At 42.1% G+C, this 20,518-nt stretch overlaps 1 protein-coding gene across 2 annotated transcripts in view; it reads left to right on the top strand.

The window, feature by feature from the left end:
- The window catches only part of KCTD1 (potassium channel tetramerization domain containing 1), an 87,270-nt gene that overhangs the window by 47,063 nt on the left and 19,689 nt on the right, over positions 1-20,518 (top strand). The window lies entirely within an intron of this gene.

Raw genomic sequence — 20,518 nt, 5'->3', positions numbered from 1 at the left:
ATTTTAAAGAGTACCAGAAAATGTAAACTATCTCAGTAATTTTTATATTGATTTCCTGTTGGAATAATAACATATTAAGTTAAATAAAATATGTCATTAAAATTAATTTCACCTGTTTCTTTTTACTTTTAATGTGACTACTGGAAAACATAAAAATACATATGTGTCTCGCTTTTATTTCTGTTGGACAGTGCTGAATTACACAGATTTTTTAAAAATCTAATTAATTATACCCCTCCCCTAACCTGATACTTGTGCATCATATGTGAATCTCTTTTTCACCAATTTAATTAGAAAAGATGAAATTATTCATCTTCCTTTCCCGATCTTTCCCTGTGCATCCTTGTCACCAGCGGGTCACAGGATCTCGGAAGCAACATCAAAAATAACTTGTGGTTCCTTTGTCCTGGCTTTGACTGTTGATGCTGCCATTTATCTAATAGTTGTTTGGCCACAGATAGTTCCAACTTCTGAGTGACCGTCCTCTTATACAGTCAACACAAATATGTCTTAATGCAAAGTTATCAGGAAGATTAAATTTGATTACAAGAAACATACCATGGCCATTCCAAACACATAGCATTGCCTTTATACTTACTCTGCCAAATTCAGCAATTGCTTCTCTTAAAACTGCCTTCCAAATTTCAAATATATTTCATTCATTCATTTCCTAGACCATGGAAACAGCCTTACTTCTGGATTCTTGCCTGAATCACTACGGGCTCAGGGATTCCTCACCTGTACCTTCTGGCACCTTATCTTAAAAACCCCCGTCTGTCACAGAACTGCTAAGCCATTTGAAGATCATCTTCATTGTTAGGAGATATTTTTAAACATGTGTCTAGACTTGTTTTTGAAACAAGCAGGCGATGCTGGTTTAGATGTTAAATTGACCATTGTGCGTTGCTTTGCTCCATCTTGCGTTTTTATGTTTCTTGTTTGTATTTTTGGTAAGCAATTAAATATTCATTTCAAAGCAACCATCAGTTTCATGGGACCCATACACAAATTTTGGTAGTCAACGATACAGGAAAGAAATAGTTCTTCACACTCACCCCATAGATATTGGGTGCTCTTACCAACGTCTGGGAACATCTCCTGCATATCATCAACCCTTTCGAGATAAATCCTAGGACATTAGAATGCCCATGAATGTAGAATTACAGCAACTCTCCTTCCAGGTCTCTAGATTCCAGGGCACTGCGAACCGTCCCACCCTCGGGGACCGTTCCCTGCCCCACCCCACTCCCTGACGGCACCCTGCTTCCTCTCACACACCCTCTCCTTAGTGTAGCCCAGAGGGGAGGAGGGCTTTTTCTTGGCTTTGTTTTCTAGGATTTCAAGGGCAGACTTACAGTGTAAAAGTACTAATTTGTGTGTAACAATTGATCTTAAAAGATGTAATGTCTTTCTACAATGTCAAAGACCCTACTCCATTGGAGTAAAGAGCCTTTACTCCATTTTGAAATATTGTGATTTTCTTTTTATTCTGTCTCTCTTTACTGCCCTCCTGGCTAAAGACCATCTTTAGAATGCTGTCCCCAGAAAGTGATATGATGGGCCACATGGCTTGAACATCAGAAGCATTAAAAGGCCATGTGAGGCCCTGCCCCCAACAAATAGGAAACTGCAAATTTCCTAAGAGATCCTGATTTTCACCATCTGGCTTTGAACAACCCAAAGTGTATGGATTCTCCAAACAATTGGAGGCCTTTTCCTCAATGAATGTTTCATTGATATCCTAATGGTCATCCCACCAAAACAAAATACCTTGATCTTCATTTCTTTAATTACTAGGGTCACCTGGTTCTACTGTGCGTACATCCATGCACTTTTTTGGCTTATAAGGCCTGACTGAGCAGAAACTCAATAACCTTATCTCACAACAAAGTTAACCACTCACATTGTTACTTCTATCATCAGGTGTTTTTTTAGTTAAAGGGACTGAAATTTTGAACTTAATGGAAATTAATGGAAGTTTTGCATGCATCAGTGATGTGTTCTGTCTTTATCAGTCTTTGGTGTAAAATGCGAAACGGCTCTTTGGAGGTGTTGCTGAGCCCAGAGCTGCTCCACCCCACCGCAGTGATGAACGCTGTTTGGTCCCTTCCAGAGGGGCCCCCGAGTCTCCATTTCTCATTTCTGTTTTAAATTGTGATCACCAAGAAAAATACTCAGTTCAGATCTGCAGTAATTTTACATCAAATAAGTAACACAAAAAAGTCAAGAAAAATATATCACCATGATAAAAAGATTTTGAATGGATATGCAAAGAAAATAGAATGTATTTTATTTAACAGCTTGATTTAAAAGTCATAAATATCTAGACATATGGGAGGTGGTCCTCACTGGTACACTCTTGGCCTGGGCCCGGCAAATTTTAAAGACAGAGCTGATTATATTTGATTCAGAAATCATTGTTAACATCATTGATATCAAGAAATCTAGGTATCTAATTAATTTGTCATAAGTAGTTAAGATTGGTACCAAATAACATGACCTTCTTAAAATCTGCTGTTAACACTGAAATATCTTTTGAGCCAAATGTGTGTGTGACATTGAAGACAGATTTTACGGCTGCTTTAAAAGCAGGCACAAGTCTGACTTCAAAGTCAGGTCCATTTCATCCTCTACTATCACCTCAAACAAAATCAATATTAATAGCAGCTATAGTGATGGTGGGCTTTTTAAAACCAGAAAGTAGGCTGACACTCCTAATTAACTAAACCTTTGGGATGGTAATAAGACAGGGGTCTTGGGTAAAAGAGCTGACTGCCAGCCAGTGACCTAAAGCTGAAAGACAAGATCTCATGTTACAACCCCGAGCCATCAATCTGATTACTGGACAGGGCTTTGGTATATTTTAAGCCCAGTACATGAGTTAACTCCCACATAAGTAGATGATGCCAAATCAGTGTCTACTAAATAGCAGCGGAGTTACTAAGCACACTGGCATACACAGGTAATTGCAAAACTCAGGAGACTCAGCCTTGCTGTCGACAGCCATGGCCACCCAAGGGGTGTGGTGTGTGCACGGGGAGCTGGGGGATGGAGAGGCCTTCCCAGCAGAGATCTGGCCTCTGCTTCGCTCTGATGTGTCAGCTGTCCTGCCCTGAGAGGAAAATTGGATGAGAACCGTATTAAGGGATTGGTGCACACACTCTCAGGATGACTTTATTCTAACATTTGGGTTTCCACATTACCGTCGTGTGCCAGCCCGGGGAGTTTTCTGTAATCCTGTCCGAGTGCTGAGGATCCTGTGCTGTGACTTCAGGGCTTCACAGTTCCGATGTCACACTCCCATCCCTAGACGTGGGTCCAGCAGCATCAGACCGACATTTGAGAATCTCAACAGAAAGAGCCAAAAAATTAATGCATCCTATTTGCCAAATAGTTCCCTGAGCTTTCTTTCAGAATGATTGCATGGCAGTGAACAGAAAGCTTTTAATTCTAACCAGTTTCTTAGATCATCATGATTTATTTTTTTAAAAGATTTTATTTATTTTTAGAGATGGGGGAAGAGAGGGAGAAAGAGAGAAAGAGAAACATCAATTTGTAGTTGCCTCTAGCATGCTCCCTGCTGGGGATCCTGGCCTGCAAGCCAGGCATGTGCCCTGACTGGGAATTGAACCAGCGACCCCCTGTTTTGTAGGCTGGCACGCAAACCGCTGAGCCACACCAGCCAGGGCTGATCATCATGATTTATAAGTCAATATATATACCAAGTTAAAAGTGAAAGAATAGATTTGGGGGGTTTATAGAATATTAGAAGTCAACCTGGGGTCTGTAGCCTCAGCACAAGTAGAAAGAGAAACCATATCCTTGTTGCTGGGAAAACATCTGTGGAAATGCATAAAATAAGGACAGTATAACTAATGGTGAACAATTTTGATTGGTAAGATTGGTTGATCTTTCAAAAAATTTAGTTTATGCAGGAGGAAAAGTCCCTAGCAAATGAAAAATGGAAAGTTTCTTCAGGGTAATAGGAGAAATCTTCCTCTTCTCTCTTCATCTGGCAATATTGCTTCTCTAAAACTGCTCCTCAGTTATATAGGCAAAGAGTAAGTGAAACCAGCTGCAAAAGCCTTTTTTTTTAAATCATGAAACTGAATTTTCTGTTTAGTGCTGAGAAACAAGTTCTTCAGTAAACACTCTGAGCTTCTGGTAGATTCAGCAAACTTCCTTTGTCACTTGGAAACAAAATAGGCCTAGCCCGTAAAGTAATTTAACTCATAAAGTCTTGTCTTAGAGCATAATTCAAAGGAAAATGCAGCCACACTTTAGTGCCTATAGCTTTCCCCCGTTACGTTCTTTCATTCATTCACATGGTTTCTGCATGCCCCATTGGCCAGGGCATATACTGGCCAACACGTGTCTTTGCTCTTGTGTAGTTTATTTGGGGGAGGGGAAGACAGACAATCAACAAACCAACAATCAGTAAACAATATTGGAATTAGTACCGGGTGAAGTAGGAAGTAAGAAAAATAACAACAAATAGGCCCACCCTGGTATATAATTTGCCCTTATTGTAAGCCTAAAGATAGTTTCATTCTTATGCTTTGTTTTTGTTTTTCAAGAACATTTTTATTTGTTCATCTACATTTTCAAGACAAAAATCTAGTTTACATTTTAAATGTAGAAGCGTATTTTTGTCACTTCAATATCACAAATCATCCCTAATTTATGACCCTTTGCCTGTTTTGTTATTCACCTCCTGTTATCTAATGTGTGGCAAATACAGATGAGTATATTCATATATATATTCACTCTGCATTTCAGTGGGAGGGAAATATATGGTGATGTTTACTCTCTGGGCCGCAGATGTGGGACAACTCAAGGTCAGATCATCTTCAGGTCACCTCACTAGTATACAACTGGAATACGGTTTCTGGTACACATCCTTTCATTTTGCATTTTTTGGTCACTGATGTTATATTTGGTTTTGACTAAAGCAAAATTAAAAGATGTTGAAATCAGCGCAGGCAGAAGTTCCCCGGAGGCCAGCGATAGTCAGGCTGGTTTACCCCTTAGCCCACTCCTAGGTCACAGAGGAGGATGGCGAAGGCACCGTGTGTGCACAGACCTCTGTGCCTGTGCCTGCGGCAGTGGAGCAGTAACAGCAGGGACAGCAGTGGGTATCAGGCGGGACACAACTCCAGGCTGGACTGTGGGTCATGGTCTTGAATTTTATTAACTTCTCACTTACCAAGCACTCAGCCTCACTTAGAAAGAAACCTTGCCCCTGGAGAGCTCTTTCTCACTTAGTGTCATCTTTGTATTCTTGGTGCCTAGTATTGCACCTGCTGCAGAGTGGAACTCCAAAATCTTCTTTAGCATATGATGGCTGCTTTAAAAGTAGGCACAAGTTAATGAATATGAATTAATTAGTGGGTAAAATATTGTAGACAGAAGCTAGATCCTCAGGACAATGGAGGGCAAATAATTGAATAAACTTATTTAAATGGAAAGGTAAGCTTAAAGGCTGCTAGTAAGGGGCATTATCTGCATTATCACGTTTAAGTAGCCTGGTAGGTAGGGGCTGTTATTTACCTCTGCTTACAGATGAGAAAACTGAGAGAATAAGCAACCTATTTGGTCTCACTCAGCAAATGGGGAAGAGCACCTCCTCCAACTCCCACTCTGACTCCAGGCCCCTTGCTTTTCCCTGGTTTATAGCCATGCTTCTCAGCCCCAGGGGCATGTTAGAATCCACTGGGACTCGTTATTTAGAAACCTAGCCCTGCCCACAAAGGTTCTGATTTTATTGGTCTGGGGCAGGTCTGGGTCATGGGATTTTTAATGCTTCCTGTGTTCAGCCACATGGTCCATCTTACCACCTTCTGGAACTATGTTCTAAAGGTGGTCTTTAGCCAAGAGGGGAGATCACCTACAATATTTCAAGCCACTTTCTTCTCATGATGTCCTTCACCTAATTCCCCTTCAGCCCTCGAGGTAGCTGGTACCCCCAAGCTGGTCACCCACAGCCTTCTCACGTCTGTCATTGTCTGAATGTGTCATGACTAAAAGTCCGAAAAGCACTGCCTTAGACTGGGCAGTGGGATAAATGGGTCTTTCTCTTATTTGCCTGTGGGTTTCAGGACGTTCTAGTCTAGTGTACAATGTCTAGTGTACAATATAAAGTCTGCCCACAGCAAGGGACAAAGTTGGCCTTGGACCAGTGACCCTGCCACTTGCTGATGATTGCTTGGTTGTATTTGTCAAGAGAAAATCATTAGCAAAACAGGCAATGGCCAGCGCTGGCCCTAGCAGGCTGCGCCTGCCGTGCTGGAAATGGTACACTGGGCAGCACGAGGCTACGGAGGACTGCTTACCGCATATGGGGGTGTCTAGGCCCATAGATCATTTGTCACCCCCTTCCTGCTGGACACCTCCCTTCCCATTGCTAATAGAATAGTAGACCCAATAAGAGCCCACCAATGCAGCAAACTGTCTCAGGGTTCACACCTGTGCACAAAACACACATGCATGCACCAATCAGAAACTAACTATAAAGGCTTTTAAAATTCATTTCTAAAACATGCCCTCTAAGTCCATACCTTAGGTTTTTAAACAACACTAGACCCACCAGTAGTCTTCCGTGCCTTGCCCATGGTGCAGAGCCCACAGCAAATGCTTGACAAGGATTTGTTGAATGTGGCTGAATGCGTTTTGCTATGATCTGGAGCAGCTCGGCCACCACAGGGCTGCTGCAGTGTGAATCAAACATTTTGAATCATCAGGTGCTAAGGTGATGCTAGGGCTTAATGGCAGACCTAGTCCAATCTGGGCAGCAAGGATTTACATCCTTTTTCCTTCAAGGCAGAGCCCAGAAAGGGATTTTCTAGTTACCCTGAAGGGAAAAAGGAAGGAGAAGGGAATAAATCAACCCAGGCACAACCCAGATACCAAGGAAACAGATTAACAGAAGGGTGACACCGGCCTGCAGCGCACTCCCTCCAACTGAGACCGCCTCCCTAATCCCCCAAATCAGGGGTCACCTGGAGAGACTTGAAAATGCAGATTCCTGGGCTCTGCCCACTATGTACATCACCCGTATCTCAGGATGTGAGGAGAATCTGCCGTTTTCATCAACCCCAGGCGACCCACCTGCATCTCAGGGCTGGGGCACGGATCTGTGGGGAGGGGAGGGGGGCCACAGTGCTGTGGCAGGGGACAGGCTGTTTAAGCAGCGCTTTTCTTACTGATTCTGGCTTGGTTCTTATCACTTGGGACAATAATACTGCTGTACTCATTTTTATCTGTCGTGATGAATAGTGTCATTGCGCAATGCCAGGATCGTTTTGCTCTTTTTTTTCTTGACTATACTTTCATGCTTCCCCTCATCATACAGGAAAGAACTTTTATAATAATAAGCTATTTACCATTTGAAAAGTTAATTAGTAAGGTATTTCACAGATTTCAATAATCTCTTACAAGATTAATGTGAGAAAAATATAGTCTATTGTGTCTTGAGAACAATTTCATCAAAAGGGCTTAAAATTGACATTGTTATTTCATACGCTCAGCCCCCGCATCGCGTGACTTCGGCCCCGCGAACCCTGTAGTTTGTGTCAGTCACGTGACTCTGATTCCGGTTTCGTGCTTCGTTTGAGAGCTTTTTTATGGCCAATGAAGACCAACATTAAAACATTTGAGATGAATTTCCAAAAGACAAACCGCGTTTTGGCCATGTAGAGAGCTTTGTGGGCAGGAATGCTACACCCGGAGCAGTACTCTTGTGTGTGCTGGGTAGTTCTGATATCTTCTTCCCAAGCCACTGTGATCTCCTCCACAGAGATACGAAATCTTGTATCAGAGAGGAAGGGCCCTGCCTCAGAACACAGTGCGGTGTCTGTGCTGGGTGTGTTCTTGCTGGAATAAAACAGTGTGCCAATTTTTCTCAAGTTGGAGGAATCCCTTTTTATTAAGCCAGGACAGAAAATAGCTTTTGCCCTCTTAACTTCCAAGCAGATGCATTTATTCACAACCAGAACTCATGATGTTATAACTTGCATTTAAACTTTAAGGACCTAAAAAACAAAAACAGAACTTGTGATCAGTTTACGCTGAGGGAGGCTTTTTGGGTCCACTGACCACGCAGATGCCCTCTACCAAAACCTGAGGTATGTTCGTAGTAAAGTTCGGTTCACTGTGTCTGCCAGGCAGTTCAGTCTATTATTATATCAATAATCCATGAAAATGCCATTTCTGTTCAGTAGAAACGCAGGATGTACAGCCTCAAACAGATGAATTATCTGGATCCCGCCTGGAGATAGAAAGTAGCAACAGCTCCTTCCCAAAGCAGCACACTGAGGTGGGCGCACAGTGTTTACATGCTGCGCTTCTGAGTGTAGCCAGAAGCTCCTGTAAAGGTCCTGGTGGGAGACCGAGGCAGTGAGGTCGGTGGGGGGAGGGTGAGAAGGCCGTGGTCCCCTTACAAGGTGTGCACATTCCATGTATTCATGTGACAAAAGCAGATACTCCAGTGTGGTGGCAAACCCATCTACAAAAGAAAATATTTTTTAAAAATCCTTTCTTCAGCCCCACAATTATACTGGCTATTTGCTGGACTGTCTGAGTCTAATCAAGAGGCAGTGTCAGTGGAAACGACACCGTCACTGGATAATGGCTTCCCGTGGCTACACGTGTCCGTGTTCTTCATAATGTCATTGTTTGTTGTTTATCTTTCTTGTTGGTAATGATTATTTTTACTCTTGTGCAACTGTTCTTATTGTGTTCCCCATATTCAGAAGATACAGTACAACCGTGCCTAATAGCCAACCACCATTTTCAAACAGTGGGAAACCTTGCCAGGCGGAGAGGGCTTCGTAATTGAAAGGTGAATTTGCGCTCGCCCGAACTTGTTGTCGTGATTTGAGCTGAATGTGCTCCAGAACTCCCACCCAGCCTCATTAGGCTTGGCTAGGCCCCTGCCACCCCTCCGAAAACTGATTTTTTAAGCAACAGCTTAGAAGGCCCCGAGGGCTTGAGAGCTCACCTAAAAACTGAAACCTCTCCTAGTCTCGGAGCAGTGCAAATAGTCAATATCAAAGAAAAAAGAAGGATCTTTTTTAAGTGTATCCCGGTAATCCATAATCTTAGGGGCCCTCAGGAAGGTACTTTGTCAAAACATCACCGTTCTGATGATACATTGTGGGAGGAACCAGGTGGCATGAAGGGTGGAATTCAGAGAAAATTGTTGGACACATTAAAACGCACTGGAATATGTTTGCAACAACCAAGCAAACCCAGGGAACTATGTTAAATATGAATAAAACTCTGTTCTTCACGATGGCAAGATGTCTGACGATTAGAAAACCAAACATTAATGATAAAGTTTGTCTTTCCAAGTATACGTCCTGTCAGGCTCTTGAAGAAGCCATTTGTAATCTTTTCTGTTGATTTTTAAAATTTAGCAGAAGTATGTATTTGAAAACCGAGGTTTGGCTTTAGTGCACTTCTCACATAGGATTTCCAAGCAAAGTTACAGGGACAACAAGAATGGGAAATAATGGTATCCATTGACTAGTACAATGTGTCCACCTCTCTATAGGATCATCTGAAAAGGAGAAGGAAAAAAAGAATTCTCATTATTAGCCGGGAAACTTTGTTTTCTAATGTTTCACAGGTTGGGGCTTGGCGTTTTGTTGAAAGGGATAGGGAGAAATATCAATAGATAGACCTACCGCCCAACGTGTCGAGGGACCGGCTTGGTGCCTCTGGGTAAATTCTTGAACTATGATAAACCAAGCCTGCGCCCCAGCAGGGTGTAGACAGTTACACAAGACCCACACCTACGACAGCGCATTGCAGGCTGCGGTGCAGCCAAAGGCACACGCTGTCAGCAGCCTCTTTCATTATTTCCCAACCACACACACCCGAGAATGTTGTCTTTGAATCATGAGCTGGTTTATACTTAATATTTTGCACATCATTTTGAGTTGGTGACTATTTAAATAATCATTTGACATAAATTTGAAATCTTAATTAAGCTTCTCAGAATATCAAGCCAACGAGGCACATCGTCCATTGTGATCTGAAAGCAATTAGATTTTTTTTTAAGTAAAAGGGTGGTAGAGACATTTTACATATTCTTTAAAATATTTAGATACTTTGAAGCTGCATAAACATAACTCTTCTCCAGTTTTCAGCTTTCTTCCCTTCATCTAAGGAGTATAACTCAGAGTCCTGTGGCGAAGGCTCCTCCCTTTGGCTTAGTCCTCGTAAAACCTAGTTTCTGAAAGTGTCCTTAAGCTTCCCAGTCATTCTGAAGTCATGCAGCGGGAGAATAATTCATTCATTTTCATTCACCCAACCACCTTTTGATGCTGGAGTATTTGCCTGATACTCTGTTGCTGTTAGAAGGCCCTTGAATGGTGTCAGCAGTGTGTGCGCGTGCGCGTTTGTGTAGCGCTGGGAAAGGGATACGAGTGCACTTCCCCACTTCGGGGCAGAGCCACTTGTTTTCTTCCATACAGCTTCTATTAGGTTTTCAAAAGGCATTTACCTAGTCTCTTGAGAGGTTATGTTTTTTCTTGTTCATTCTTTTTTATTAAGCGCTGTGTTAAGCCTCTGGTTTTTCACTCATAGGCACTAAGCAAAAAATTTACATACTTCACTGTAAGCTGCTGCTTTGCTGGCCCCATTACAAGGAGGGAAAAACGGATACGTTGAAAACAGAGACAGCTGGCTTTGCCATGGTGCTCTCTTAGTGTCATGTAATTAATATGATGCTTTCATTCGAAGTGACTACTGTGACATTGTAAGCAAATCCAGACAGCCTGGAACAGTAAACTCCAAAGGAAGCGGGGGTAGGTTCCATCCCACGTCCTGTTGTCATTGATGATCTCCAAGTACAGCAGGGAAGGGGGCCACTGGGAGAGCCGCAGTCACGGGGGAGGGCGTTCCATTTATTAGAGAGATCGATGGCACAGATGGAAGAATCAGGAACGTGTCGTCAGATAGGAAGGCGCTGGTTCAGTAGTTAAGGCCGCTAATACTCAGAAGCCCAGGAGTAAGAGCAGTTACTCAAAAACAGATTAAATTCAATGGGAACACATGCAAAAGGGTATATGTGACAAGAAACTAGAAATAAGACACTGGAATGCAGCTGCAAGATGAAGAAAGATTGGCAGGAGTTGCTAGAGCCAGAAAGGAGCTGGGAGGTCTGGGACAGAGGGACACTGAGAGTCCGGGACAGTGTGGAGGGTGAGCTGGCCTTCGCTCTTGGGGACAGAGAGACTTCGTAGCTCAGCAGCCCGTGGCAAGTTATCTGACTGCTCTGTGCCTTGGTTTCTCCATCAGTAAAATCAAAATGTTATCTGTAAACACAGAGTTGTAAGGATTCATCATACAGATCATCTGTAAATTTAGCAGAACGTCTAACACAAACAAAAAAGAGTTAGCTATTATAATGGTTTGTCTCCAATAGTAATTATTAATGGAAAACATATTCTAGAGTTTTGAATCAAGAGAAAAGTAGAGTTCGTCAGAAATTCCTCCAAATATAGACAGGCTGTTGGGAGGCAGGTGGAGGTGGGCTGTGGAGCAGGCTGGCGTGCGTGCGTGTGGGTGTGCGTGCGTGTGGGTGTGTGTGGGTGTGCATGTGTGTGGGTGTGTGTGTGCATGTGTGTGGGTGTGCGTGTGCATGTGTGTGCTTGATGCCCCAAAAGAAAGCAAGAAGAAACCTCAGCAGAAACAGTTGGAGCCAAAAATACTGAAGTGGGCTCCCAAGGGAGATTATGACGATCCGATCCTTGACTGATCTTAGAAAAATAGTTGTTTCCCCTAGAAATCATATTAAAGCAGGCATTTGTTCAAACCCAAAGACAGGACTAGGTAATCTTAAAAGGGTCCTTCCAATTCCAGATGCACAGCAGGATTTTATATGCAGTCAGAACTCGGCTTTGGCATAGCACACACTCTCTGGAGGGTGAGATTCTGTCAGCATTTACTGATCCCATGCCAGGCAGGCACAGTGTTTAAGCAGGAGCAGCAAGGGAGCCGCTGGGCTGTGAGGGTGTGGCTCCCAGCTGGCTCGGCAGTCCCACCACCCGATGGTTAATTTGGCCTCAGTGTTAAGTAGCTGGCTGCAGCGCCTACCTCTGTACAATGGGGATGATAGTGTTTACCTGGTAGAATTGTTGTGAAGACTCAATACCATGTCTTACATACAGTGAACACTCAGTAAACGTAGCTTTTATTGGACAGTCATTTATTCCTCCGAAGAATTTTTTGAGCTCTATAGTATCCCATTTCTCAGATGACGAAATCAAAACTCAAACTGATTTAACCTTAAAGATGTAAAACCAGGATTCAAACCCAGGTCTCTGAATTTCAGAGCTGATTGTGCCATGCACCTAAGACATCACTGGAAGCACCATACCCAAGTTCTTGTGAATAATGGGGCCCTTATAGTCTCTGCTGAGGTCAACCGTTTGAAAGATGCTCTTCACTTGCTGTGTCCCCACCTCATCCATCATGTCCTTTCTTGCCTGTAATCCCTTCTTCAAGCCCCTGTGTGCCCTTCTCCACACACCTGGTGATTGTCGAAGCGCTGCCCAGGCGTCCCCTCCGAGAGGAAGCCTTCCCTGCCTGCCTCGGGCTGGCTAGGCCTTCTCCTCTGTCCTGCCGGGCACCCGGTGGGACTGTATCTTGCTCATTTTAAAGGGCTGGCAGAGCACCAGGAACATGGTAGACAGTCAATAAATTCCAAAATTAAAAGTCTACTTCTGTAAATTTTGGTGTGTTTTTTTAAATCAGGTTAATTATAATAATACATTGTTCATAGTAAACAATGTATCTGCTAATTTTAAAAATGTTTCTAGGCAGAGCCATGGGCAGGACTCATGGGCCCCCTGGGGAATTGGCAGCCCCAAGTGGCTGTGAGCTCCCCCAGAGCCGCCGGTGTCGCCCTCTGTCACCAGTTCTCCAGAATGCTGGGTTCCGGAGTTGTTTTTGCTCTCAGATCTTTTCTCACAATTTTAAACTTGTCTTTCCTTTCTCCCCTACTTTCTTCAGCTCTATGTATCATTTAAGAAAATGATGCTGCCTCAGGGAACGTACTGGAAACATTACTTCCCCATAAGTAGAGTAATTTGTTTTGTTTGTTTTTACTAAAAAGGTATTGTCTCCCTTCTCTTAAATTACTTCCATCCATTTCTATAACAAGCTCTGAATTAATTTTTATCTGTGTTCATGAAATATAGATGAAATTTCCCAAGTGTGAAAACTATAAAGAATTATTCTACTTTTTTTTAAAACAGTTACAATAATTTAAGCAAATTAAATGCTGTTTATGATCATTCAGACTCTTAAAACAGTAAGTTGACTGATGATTTCTTTTTACTTTTTTACATTAAAGTTATGCCTAGCATACCATTTCCTTGTTAAAAAAGAAAAACTTTTTACTATGAGCATTAAAAAACATACGCATATAGAGAGAGAATACAGTATTGAAGCCCCATATTTTAAAAAGTTTCAGATGGGTCCTGGCTGGTGTGGCTCAGTAGGTTGCATGTCATTCCATAAAGTGAAAGGTCGCAGGTTCAATTCTCGGTCTGGGAACATGCCTGTGTCGCGGGCCAGTTTCCCAGTTGGGGGTGTGTGAGGGGCAACCAATTGATGTTCCTCTCCCTCTCTTTCTCCCTCCCTTCCCTCTCTGTAAAAATAATTAAATAGAATCTTTTTCAAAAATTAAAAAGTTTCAGATATGAACTTAGCATTCATTTCTCTTTCCACCCACCCACTTTGTTTCGTTCCTCTCCCATCTCAGCAGAAAAGAGGGAAAGGTCTCCATTGGTCCCCTCCAGCCATATCCCCTTCCCTCTCTGCTATTCTGAGCCCAGGTTCTACCTACAGTGCCGGCTCTCCTCACACCTCTTGCTCATACGCGCGCGTGCACATACTCAGTTGTTCGTGCACAGACACACATGCCCTCACCCAGCCCTCTACCCCATTCGCCATCTTTCTTAGATCTCAAATATTAGGACAGAAACTTAATTGGGAATCTACTAACTTGGATTAGTTAGAAAAATGTACAAAGCTACAACTGCTTCTGAAAACAAAATTATTCAATGGAAAAATACTCCTTAAATTGGATTTCTTTAAAAAGTAATGCTCTACTGGCTGGTGGACTCATGGCAGGTTATTTTTTGGCTTTGCTCTTTCTCCATCCTTCATACTTTTCTAATTTTCAACAAAGAGTAGGTGTGACTTTTATAATTTAAAAATATCTAAGGAAGCAGTGCTAAAGAAGTAATATCGAAGTTGCCTCTGAATTGTTTAGCAAATTAAACCTGGACCAGAAACTCAATTAAATCTTCTTCGTAAATCCAAAGGATATTTTCCATGGCTTGAAAACCCAGAGATGGAGAAAAGGCATCTCTTGGCCAAGGAGAGCCAGCAGGTAAAAAGACCCAACAACCTGTGTCCTGCCCTTTTCTCACCATCTTTATCCCATAGTCTGTCTTTGGCACTTCATTCCCAACCCCACCCCTGGGTAGAGTCTTCTCCACCTTCCCTGGGGCACTGCAGATGAGCCCTTCTGTTAACAGCCTCCCTCCCTGTGTAATTACCATGTGTGCACCAGCTCTGGAGAGTTGGGAGGATTAACCCTCGCCTCTGGTGAAGCAGGTCCTGGTATGTGTAACATCCGGCAGTGCTGGACAGACATTATGTTCAGGCAGCTTAGGAGGCTTGAGTGTGTTAGGAGGGTTGGGAGTGTGGCGCCTCAGAAGGGTTGGAAGCTTCTTTATGTTAAATTTTCTTAGCTGTAAAGTGACAGATCCCACAGGGGTTTGTCAGGATTCAATGTAGTGACACGGCACATAATGGAATATAAGAGCTCAAGATAAATGGAGTTGGAACCTCATGTGTATTCCTCTCCCCAGAGGAAGTTTCATTGTCCTAAGAATCCTCACTTTCCCATCCTTTATTACACACCTTCACAGTTATACAAACTGTTTGAAAGTAACCCCTGAAGTCTTGCGGTGTTTTGGTTTGGTTCAGTTTAGGGCATCTTCTCTAAGTGTACCCGGACCTCAAGTACACCACGTCCCTGAGCCTCAACTTTTTACATCCCACTTATTAAGTAAATCAGTCTCCCTACAAAGCCGATACCACTAAATTTGCTTGGGATAGCATACAACATCAGCAAATTCTCCTGAATCACAAAAATTGTGTATTTCACAAGGGAAGTTGTTCAGCTGTTGTCTTGTTTTTGTTGTTGTATTTGTTATGTTTCTGAAATTATAAATAAAAAAGTTTATTTAGTGGTCAGGAGTGCAAGCTTTAGTATCAAACCCAGGTTGAAATCTAAGCCAAGTGACAACTGTACTGGGCTTCATTTTCCTTGCCTGTGCAATGGGAATAACGTGGCTACCTCACAGGATCATCTTAAGAATGAAATGAGATAAAGCCCTTCAAAGAGCCAGACAATTCTTTGGCCCATAATGCTACTCAATATATAGTAACTAGCATTAGAGCAGTTGTCCTCCACGGGTTTGAACAGGACTGTTGTCTGTCCAGGGACAGCATTGTAGCTTTAGAGCCAACTCTGTGCCTAGCCAGCTGTGCACCCTTGAGCATTCATATCTGAAACTCTTTATCCATTTGTAAAACGGGAGGCTGAACTGGGTCATCCTGGAGATCTTTCACTTCTAAAAGTGTGGTTGGCTATTTAAAAACAAGTGCTGTGACAGTTCTTCTTAAATAGCCAACCACACGTCTGTCAGAACAACAGAATGACTAACTGAAAGCACCTCCAGTGGATGGCGTTGACTTGCTCCTCTTTAGTCTCTCTGCCCACACTCATTTGCACTGGTCCTCATATCAGCCGTTCATTAGACTTACATGAGGAGTTTTTAAAATGCAGACAGACATGGGGGCCCTAACCCTAACCTCAGAGTATCTGTCTACGGGCATCAGTGTTTTTTTACAAGCTCCCCAGGTGACTCCATTGTGTAGCCAGGGTTAAGAACCACCGCTCTATGCAAATAACACAGTCGGAGGCAGTGCGAAGGAGACAGGATGTGCAGAAGCCACAAGCTGCGCCTGGGAGATGTCATTTCAGATATGATATTTCGATTTTGTTTCACTTCTAAATTTGTTCTTCTCCTTGACATCGCTGAGAACATAGCCTGTCATCAGTCCCCATGGCCCTCGAAACCAAGTCCTTGACCTGGCTGATACAGCTCTTCGTGATCTGGCTTCTGCTGCTCCAGCCTCAGTTTTCAGGCTGAGTTTTCGTGACCTGATTCTCCACCCCAGCAGAGAGAAATCACATGCCAGGCTTTTTCCAGCTGCAAGTCTTTGTAACTTCCCTACCCCGCTCCTTTCTTACCTAACCTTACCTTTCATCTCTGTACTTGGCCAACTTCTCCTTGTCCTTCAGGTCTCCAGTGAACCTTGTCTTTCTCCCCTGCCTCCTCAAAATTGAGCTGAGTGCACTTCCTGTGTACACCCCTACCTTTCTCTACTCACCCAGCGACACACTCCATCATGCTACACTCGATCTGTGTTCCCACCCCACAGACTGTTAAATTCCATGAAAACAAGGAAGGTGGCTTATTCACAACTGTATGCCTTGTACTTCGCATGGTCAGGCTCAGTGAATATTGGTTCAAAGAATGAATCAATAATTGAGTGACTGCACAAGAAAGAAGGGAAGAGAAATTCTTGAAAAACTGAGTCACAGTAAATTAGAGAAACCAGATCCTATAAATGAATGAATGCACAAGAAAAAATAAATTCTTAGTGACTGATTCACACTGAGCCAGGCAAATCAGGTCCTATCCCTCTCATTTCATTTCATTAAAGGCCAATCTTTAATCTCCCAGAGAGCAGAGGGCCTTAGTGGGGAACCAGACTTACTACTTCCACCAAAAGGAGCTTAATTTCCACGGAGATATGGTTCTGCATTATCTACTCCATAAATGAGTAATCGATAGTGTGGTAATATTAACAAACAAGAAAGAGGACTATATTTCATTATCTGTTAAGTATAGTTTTAGTGTACTTTTGTAATCCTAGCAGTCAATGAAATATTTACAAATAAAATGACAGATTTTTGGAATTTACTTCATAAATCCCAGTGGGAGAATGAGGCATTGAAGTATAAGGTAAAATAAGATTGGCCAAGAGTTGACAGCCTTTGAAACTGGTAGGACTCATGGTGCTCCGTTATATTATTTTCTCTGCTTTGGTTTAAGTTTGAAAATGCCAGAAATATATGTTTAAAAAAATGAAATCGTGGTAGGAAGTTTCCCTCAGCACTGCCACTTGGCTCAATTAGTATTTAAAACAAAACAAAACAAAACAAAACAATGGTACATCATCCAGAGCCAGTTTGGTCTTGGTCAGTTGAAAAACAGGAATGTTCTCCAAGGTTAGTAAACTGTAATCAGTTCCACACAGTTTTCAGGCACTAGAGTTTACAAATCACTGTAGTTTTGATTTGTAACTCCATTCATATGTCTACAAGAAATACAGCCTGTGTCAATTTTCCCCTTTATTTGCTTAGCCAAACAATGGTTTCCACAGCACATTCAGCCCAGTCTCAGAACTGACCTGGGCCACCTTTTTACGATCATTGACACAGCCTTGTCCTTCCACATTGTTTTTGGGACTCCAAACATTCATGCCTTTAAAATTGGCGAAAAGAAAATTGAAGATCGGCACCACTGTGTTTTCTTTTATTATTCCTAACATTTGTTGCCTCAAATATGGGGACTCTTTCTTCTCCAAGAGGTCTGTCCCCTGAATCAGGAATGTGCATCAGCCACTGCCCTTGGGCTCTTCCTTTCCGAGCCTTTCCCCTCTTCTCCTCCCAGCGGGTTCCCCCTCAGCTCCCCTGTTGCCCACACAGCTCTTTCTTCCCTGAGCAGGAGGCCAGGAGGGCTTTCCCGCCATCTTCGGCCTTCCCGTCCACCAAGCGCTTCTTCCCCTCCTGCCAGGGAGCTCACGATGAAGGTCCCAGGGCCTGTGCAAGTTCCGGGCCCTCCCAGCTCCGCACACGGGGAAAGCTGCGCGGCTGGGGGTTCTTATCTGCCTGGTGGAGTCCAGTCTTTCCTCCTCAGCTTCTTGCCCCCTTTTGCTTTGGATGATTAAGCCTGGAGTCTCCACTTCTCCCACTGCCTTGCTCAGAGGCCTCAGCCACCTCTCTGTCCCCCGCCCCGCCACCCATTGCTTGGGGCCTTTTTTCAGCTTTCCCTCCTCTTTCCCTTTCCCATTTCATCTAAGATGTGAAGGTGCTTCTGAGTGCAACTATGCCCAAGTTCCTCCATCTGCAGAGGTGGTTTTTGTTTTGTTTTCTTTTGGCATCCTGAATGGCATGTCTCTCCTACCTTAGAAAAGGACAACAATACACTTCAATCAAGATTGTTTTACTCCTTAAATCTCACTCCTTTTTTGTGCCTGCAGTCTTCTAAAAACTGATTTCATAGAAATTTTTGTTTACTTTGGAATACCTTCTGTTACTGTCCTCTTTGTGAGCAGCCATGAACATATTTGCTCTTTTCATCAACTCCAAGGAAAAGTTAGTGTAATTTTATAGAAGAAATAGGCAATTTTATAACAGAAATGGTCTCACAGAGAATTTATTTCACCCAGATTACAGCTAGTAACTGGCCAAGCCTCGTTCCACTCCACACCCAGTCCCTGCTTCACTTGTTCGCTCCACAGAGCTTTACTAATCACTCATTGTGTGTCAGTGTACATCCAAGTTTAAATTTTGGAAATGGGCATGTAAGTTTAAAAAGCGTGAGATTTATTTAAGAATAAAATACTTACTTTTTATGTATTTACTAAGGTGATTTACAATCACTGATACTAATTTTTTCAGACCATAATAATAATCATTATACATGCTTGGGTTTCATTATAAAGCTCCTGCTGAACAAATATAAGATAGAAATAAAAACGCTAGACCAAAAGCTTTCATTAGGAAGTGGTAATTCTTTTCATTCCAGTCATTGTTGGGAGGCCCCTTTAAGATCAAACAGACCATGCACAAATCCCCCGTGCTACTTAACTAGTTGGGCAAGTTATTCATCATTTTGAGCCTATTTCTTCATTGTTAAAAGGAGATTTTGTTAGATATATAAAATTCTTAGGATAGTGCAAGGTATCTGGAAAACACTTAATAAATATAGCTCCCTTTTCTTCCCCTGTAAATGTAAATTTATGTTATTCACAGTAAAGTGTAAAATGCTTTAATAATAGTCAAACCATTCTCATTCTTTCTCATCCTGGAAACACTATAAATAAGTGACTAAGTGTATTTTAGTTTCACTGCCTCTTTTTCATGTAGCCTACTGTTTGATTGATGTGTTAATGAGGAATGAGTGACGAGGTAGAATGCATTGCAGCAATCCTGGGACGGCTGTGACCCACACCCTGGTTAATCATCCTCAATTCATGGAAAGTCGGATGAAGTACATTAGCTGAGAAAAATATATGTGACCCGATCATAATTAGTTCCTTTCTTCTTTGCATTTACTTTCAAGTAGGACATGATTTTTCTGATTATCTTGAAAGATATTTATTGAAACAGAAATTCACATGCCTTTCTTGGGAGGGAGAGAGGGGAGCAGCTTTCCTGTTTGTTTGTTGTATTTTAACAGCGGTGGAATTATTGATCTACCATTACATCTGTCCCATTTCAACATAACCGTAGAAATGTATGATTTCAAAATCATCTTCCAAGCAATAAAATGATATTTCAAATCAAAGATATGAGTTCCACAAAAGTTTTTCATTAAAACATGTCACAATTTTTTTCTACCTACACTGTTAATGAAAAGCAAAAAAGCACCTTTTAAAAATTTATTTTATTTTTATTTATTTTTTATAATTAATAATCATTAGCCAGTCCTTTACTTGCTCCTAGTATAGATGTGACCACTTTCTGTTAACTGAATATATACTAAAGTGTCTAAGTTCAGCCTTCTTTAAAGGGTTAAATGATAATGAATGCAATACACTTTAACTATATAGCACACTGTTCAAATGTTTATTCTACAAATGGGAAAAACATACGGATTGCAGTTTTTAAAAGTTACGCATAGTCACTTAAATTCCAGAACCTAGGTCATATTTTTTGGGCAGTCTGATGTATTTTTTAATCATATTTTTGGGATGGTCAAATATGTGTTTTTTATAATGATGCCTGGCCGTTACAAATGATTTTTGGTGAGACCTAAGAAATTAGACTGTATATTTTTCATGGAAAATACATTCTCCTAGATGAGTGATATTTTTCAGTTATTCTTTTTTTTAATATATATGCAGAGGTTTTATTTTTAAGATTTTATTTATTTCTTTTTAGAGAGAGGGGAAGGAAGGGAGAAAGAGAGGGAAATATAAATGTGTGGTTGCCTCTTGCCCACCCCCTACTGGGGAGCTGGCCCACAACCCAGGCATGTGCCCTGACTGGGAAGCAAACTTTGGTTCGCAGTCTGGCACTCAATCCACTGAGCCACACCAGCCAGGGCTCTTTTTTCTAACTAAATGTAGATGT

The sequence above is a fragment of the Pteronotus mesoamericanus genome, unplaced genomic scaffold (genome assembly GCF_021234165.1).
Source record: "Pteronotus mesoamericanus isolate MK-2021 breed Mesoamerican mustached bat unplaced genomic scaffold, CSHL_Meso_final contig_74, whole genome shotgun sequence".
Classification (NCBI taxonomy): Eukaryota; Metazoa; Chordata; class Mammalia; order Chiroptera; family Mormoopidae; genus Pteronotus; species Pteronotus mesoamericanus.
Note: the sequence above shows the minus strand (reverse complement) of the source record. Positions and strands in the feature narration are given on the sequence as shown.